The sequence below is a fragment of the Triticum aestivum genome, chromosome 7A (genome assembly GCF_018294505.1).
Source record: "Triticum aestivum cultivar Chinese Spring chromosome 7A, IWGSC CS RefSeq v2.1, whole genome shotgun sequence".
In the NCBI taxonomy this organism is placed as follows: Eukaryota; Viridiplantae; Streptophyta; class Magnoliopsida; order Poales; family Poaceae; genus Triticum; species Triticum aestivum.
Window position 1 is genome coordinate 457,740,901 of NC_057812.1, and position 6,496 is coordinate 457,747,396.

Consider the following 6,496-nt stretch of genomic DNA (forward strand, 5'->3'; position numbering starts at 1 on the left):
CAATTCCTAAAATTACAGTGCCAAAATAGACGGGCGCAGAAAGGCGCACCATCAATGATCTAGTTTGTTTTAATATGATGCACGGTTCGTGAGTTATTAAATGCATGAACAAGGATGACTTTTCTGTAAAACTGCGTTCTCTGGAATAAAAGGAAAATCGTTCTAGAGAAAGAAAAAAACATGAAACGGGCCAAAACTGGTCGGCCCAACAGTGCAGGGGGCTCGGGTGCTGCTCACCATGGCCCGAGGCCCGGTCGGAATTAGAGGAGGCCTGGCGCTGGGCCTGATGCGCGGTCAACGCGAGCGGTGGGCCTCGGCCCACACGCGGGAGGCGTGTGTGCGACGACGACCGGTGGAGGGGTGGCGCTTCGGCGGCGGGGCGGTCCGGCAGATGACAGGGATGGATGCGGGGGCGGCGAATCCAGGCGGCGGCTCAACAGATCTGGCACGGGGACGGCGGGAACGAGCGCCGGCGATGTGGCGTGGGTGTCGGCGGGCCTATAGGATGACGGTGGCGACCCCATGCAGCGGCAGGGCTTCTTGGGAGAGATAAAAGGATCATGAGAGGGGAAGAAGAGGGAGAACCAGAGGGAGGAGGAGAGGAACAGGGCGGCGACCACTCATCTATTACGAGGTCGGAACTCCGGCGAGGCTGAGCCGGCAGGGTCACGATGCAGTTGACGAGGATCCGGATCGGGAGCTCCTCTCTCGATCTGGAGCTCGGGGCGCAGGGGCGGCGTGGTTCGGGCTTCGGAGCCCAGATCGAGGCCCAGATGGGCCTGGTGCGAGCTCTGCGGGCCGCGGTGGCTGGAGGAAGGAAGGGGACAGGTGGCCGGCCCTGGTTGGCTGCGGGATGTTAGCTGCGGCGGCGCGGCAAGTGGTGGCGTGCCACTTGGCGGCGGAGGGCTGGCTAGGCACGAATTCCGAGGAGGGGGCGGCGGCTGTTGGTAGGAGGTGGCTGGCGGTGCGGAAATTGAGGAGGGGGTAGGTAGGAGGCCAAAATGGCAGGAAGGTGGCTGGCGGTGCAGAAATTGAGGGGGTAGGTAGGAGGCCAAAAATGGCAGGGGAAGCGTCTATATATAGAATGGGGGCTAGGCTTAGGGGTTTTTCTCTGTTTCGGAGTCGTTCGATCGCCATCGAACGGTCCGGAGTGGAGGGGGGTTAGGTTCGACCTAGTGGGCTGTGTAGAGGGGGTTGGGCTGAGAAGAGAGGGAAGAACAGAGGCCCGACAACAATTTCCAGAGACCGAAACGTCCGACGTATGACCGGCTATAATGTCGCTATATGTTTAACGGCCGGGCTACCAAATGAGCTCCGAATGCGACGAAACATGACAGGCAGTCTACCTACACTATAACAACACCGCATGCCAACTTTCAACCCATTCTGAGAACATTTCCGGGCCACTTATAACATAATATTTCGGATGTGCCATGGGCGTGTGCAAGTGTGTCTGGGCTCAGAACAGACAACGGAGAGAACTGGGAGACCCGTACGAAAGCAACTTTTGAAAACATGATGATGCAATGCACATGATGACATGGCAAGATGCAACACGCAAGCGAAAGACATGGCAACAAACAGCGAATAACTGAAAGACACCTGGCGCATCGGTCTCGGGGTGTCACAACAGGTGAAGGCTAGCGAAAGACTGGGAAGTGACCAGCTAGAGAGCGACAACAGTCAAGAACATGCATTAAAATTAATCAACACCGAATGCAAGCATGAATAGGATATAATGCACCATGAACATAAATATCTTAGAGGCTATGTTGATTTTGTTTCAACTACATGCATGAACATGTGCCAAGTCAAGCCACTCGAATCGTTCAAAAGAGGATACCACCCTATCATACCACATCACAACTATTTTAATAGCATGTTGGCACGCAAGGTAAACCATTATAAGCTCCTAGCTAATTAAGCATGGAATAATCAACTATAATCTCTAATTGTCATTGCAAACATGTTTATTCCTAATAGGCTGAATCAGGAACGATGAACTAATCATATTTACAAAAACAAGAGAGGTCGAGTTCATACCATATTTTCTCATCTCAATAAGTTCATCATATAATCATCATTATTGCCTTTCACTTGCACGATCAAATAATGTGGATAATAATAATAGTGCACGTGCATTGGACTAAGCTAGAATCTGCAAGCTTTCAATTCAAGAGAGAAGACAAGGTAATATGGGCTCTTTGTCAGATCAACAATAATGCATAAGAGCCACTTTAACATTTTCATTATGGTCTTCTCCTATCGACCCCCAAAGAAAAGAAAAGAAATAAAACTATTTACATGGGAAAGCTCCCAACAAGCAAAAGAAGAACGATAAATCTTGTTGGGTTTCCTTTTTAATTACTACTACAAGCATGGAAAGTAAACTAATTGAAAGCTACAACTAATTTTTTGTTTTTCTTAAGGTTTATTAACCACACAAGAAGAAATCATAAAAAGGGAAAATAAACTAGCATGGATGATACAATGAAAAAGTATGAGCACCGACAACTTAGCATGAGTGTTCGAATATAAATGTAATGTCGGTGAGAAATACGTACTCCCCCAAGCTTAGGCTTTTGAACTACGTTGGTCTATGGCTATGGCTGGCCTGGCGGATATCCAAAGTAATAGTTGGGGTCATACTGTGAAGAAGCCTCAATTTCCACTGGTTGGCAATCACCTCCAGATCGCACTGATAATCAGACTGTCATGGAGGATCAAATTGTGGTTCCGGCTCTGGCTCTGTAGCTGATGTAGGGTTCCGGTAGGCGTGAATTGCCTCCAACGGAACAAGGTACTTGCCTGCAGATAAATCAAACAAGGAAGGAGCACGCAAGGTAATAGTCTCAGGATGATTTTTACCTAATATTAATTTGTACTTAAGCTCCTTTTCCCTATTCTTAACAATAAAATCATGTGCTACCATACTCTTATAATCTAAATAAACAAGAGGCAGCAATTTTTCTTCTTTCTCATAATGCCTAATAGGTATGTTAAAATGTGCAGCGAGGCGCGAGGCGAAGATGCCTCCAAGGACGGGGCCCTTAGTACGGTTAAGATTTAACCACTTTGCAATAATAGCGCCCATACTAAATGTGTCATCACGAAATAAGGCATGGCACAAAATAACAATAATAGGGGCACTCAGGTTTCCATAGTTTCTATGCCCAATTAAACATCTGCTAGCAAATATAGCAAAGTAGCATAGAAGAGGAAAGTGTATGCTAGTAATTCATGCATCGGAAACCTTCCTCGTTTCCCCTATAGTAATGGTGTCAATAAACCCATCCACATCATCACGATGTGGTTCCTCTACACTGCCCTCTAAAGGGATCAAACAAACCCGACAAAAATCTTGAACTGACATCTCCTTATGCTCATCATATAAATAAAATTCAACCGTAGGTGATGAGCTCCTAGCATGGAAATGAAAGATTTGCACAAAGATATTGCTGAGTAAGAGATACTATTCGCGTTGGTCGTGGAGGAAGCCGTTGAGGCCCGCATTCTCAGCCAATTCATAGAAATCATCATAAATCATGGCTGCTCACAAGAAATTATCACAAGGCCATTCACACGGCCGAACTTCCACGGTACGAAGGAGATTATACTTGGGCCTCTTATCCTCCTCACTTTGCTTATCCTTCGAGCTTCGGCTCGATGAGTCCCTCAAGAATCTCTTCATCTTTTTCTGTAAATTTCTGAAATTTTTAGTAACTTCAGAATAAAAGTGAACCAAACTATAGCAACTACTACAAGTGCATAGAGGCAATATCATGCATCAAAACTACTTTTGACCACATAAATTTGACATGCAAGCTCAACAACAGGGTCATGTAAGAAGCAAAAATATGCAATGAATAAAGGAGTAGAACAAAACTAATTAGACCATTGGAGGAGTCACATACCAAGGAACAATCCCCCAAAGCAGTTTTGTGAGACATGCTTTGAGCAAGGAGATCGAAAATGGCAGCAAAATGAGCTTGGGCTCTGGTTTGAGTTGGTTAGTGATTTTTGTGGGAGGAAGAAGGAGTGTGTGGTAGCTGGAATAAGTGGAGGGGAGCCAGCATGGGCCCACGAGGCAGGGTGCGTGCCCAAGGGGTAGGGCGCCCCCTCCACCCTCGTGGCCAGGTGCTTGCTCCCCCTGTTGTGTTCTCAGTGTCAGATATTCTCAAATATTCTAGAAAAAATCATATTTAATTTTCAGGGCATTTGGAGAACTTTTATTTTCGGGGTATTTTTTATTGCATTGATAATTCAGAAAACAGATAGAAATTACTATTTTTGCTTTATTTAATATAAATAACAGAAAGTAAAAAGAGGGTACAGAGAGTTGTGTTTTCTAAATTCATCCATCTCATGCTCATCAAAAGGAATCCACTGACAAGGTTGATTAGGTCTTGTTAACAAACTCATTCCGAATAACATGGAACCGGAGAATTTTCGAATAACACTAGGTTACCTCAACGGGCATATGCACATCCCCAACAATAAGAATATCATATTTCTTCTTGACAGTAGGAAGAGGAAATTCAAAACCTCCAAAAATAATCGATGGAATTTTTCCAATAGAGTTTATACTATGAACTTGAGGTTATTTCCTCGTAAAGTGTACCGTATGCTCATTGCCATTAACATGAAAAGTGACATTGCCTTTGGTGCAGTCAATAACAGCCCCTGCAGTATTCAAAAAGTGTCTTCCAAGAATAATAGACATACTAACGTCCTCGGGAATATCAAGAATAACAAAGTCTGTTAAAATGGTAACGTTTGCAACCACAACAGGCACATCCTCACAAATACCGACAGGTATAGTAGTTGATTTATCAGCCATTTGCAAAGATATTTCAGTAGGTGTCAACTTATTCAAATCAAGTCTACGATATAAAGAGAGAGGCATAACACTAACACCGGCTCCAAGATCACATAAAGCAATTTTCACATAGTTTCTTTTAATGGATCATGGTATAGTTGGTACTCCGGGATCTCCTAATTTCTTAGGTATTACACCTTTAAGAGTATAATTAGCAAGCATGGTGGGAATTTCAGCTTCCGGTATCTTTCTTTTATTTGTAACAATTTCTTTCATATACTTAGCATAAGGATTCCTTTTGAGCATATAAGTCAAACGCATACGCAAGAAGATAGGTCTAATCATTTTAGCAAAGCGCTCAAAATCCTTATCATCCTTTTTCTTGGATGGTTTGGGAGGAAAAGGCATGGGTTTCTGAACCCATGGTTCTCTTTCTTTACCATGCTTCCTAGCAACAAAGTCTCTCTTATCATAACATTGATTCTTTGATTGTGGGTTATCAAGATCAACAGCAGGTTCAATCTCTACATCGTTATCATTACTAGGTTGAGCATCAACATGAACATCATTATTAACATTATCACTAGGTTCATGTTCATTACTAGATTGTGTTTCAGCATCAGAAATGGAAATATCATTGGGATTCTCAGGTGTGTCTACAACAGGTTCACTAGAGGCATGCAAAGTCCTATCATTTTTCTTTTTCTTCCTCTTAGAAGGACTAGGTGCATCAATAATATTTCTATGAGAATCTTTGTCAATTCTCTTAGGATGGCCCTCATGATACAAAGGTTCCTGAGTCATTTTACCACCTCTAGTCATAACTCTAATAGCATTATCATTTTTCTTACTATTTAAATCACTGAGCAAATCATTCTGATCTTTAAGTACTTGTTCTACTTGAGTGGTAACCATAGAAGCATGTTTACTAATAAGTTTAAGTTCACCTTTAACATTAGCCATATAATCACCCAAGTGTTCAAGCATATCAGCATTGCGTTTTAATTCTGTAGCGACCCGACCCGAATGGATCAAGTCTCTGTGCTTATGTGTCATCCCTGGATCAGTATGCTGACACACACAGTACTCGAAGGATTTATAACAGAGGTAAATCACATGTATAAAGTAACGTAAATACTATTACCTCAATCCAAAATATAGCGGAAGCAACAAGGTTGTGGATTCCCATCAACACCAACGGCAAAGTTGAGTACAGGAAATCGTAACCCTAACGTACCACTTACTCGTCGTCTGAAAAGTCTGCAACATGAAAAGTTGCAGCCCGAAAACGGGTCAGCACATGGAATATGCTGGCAATGTAACACATAGAGAGTAATGAAAGAATAGGCTATACTACATGCATATATGGCTGGTGGAAAGCTCTATGATTACAGTTTTTGCGAAAAGCCAATTTTTCCCTACTTCAAAGGAATAAAATTTATTTAACTATCATGGTGGTTGTTAAACATTGAGAATGGTTGACAGCATCCTCAATCCCAATTAAAAGTACTCATTAAACCCAAACAAATTATAATAAGTAACGTGTTGAGATCAACAGGATAATCCAAGAACTAGATACTCAAAATGTCCATAACCGGGGACACGGCTAATCATGATTAGTTTGTTACTCTGCAGAGGTTTGCGCACTTTTCCCACAAGACTCGATCGCCTCCGTTT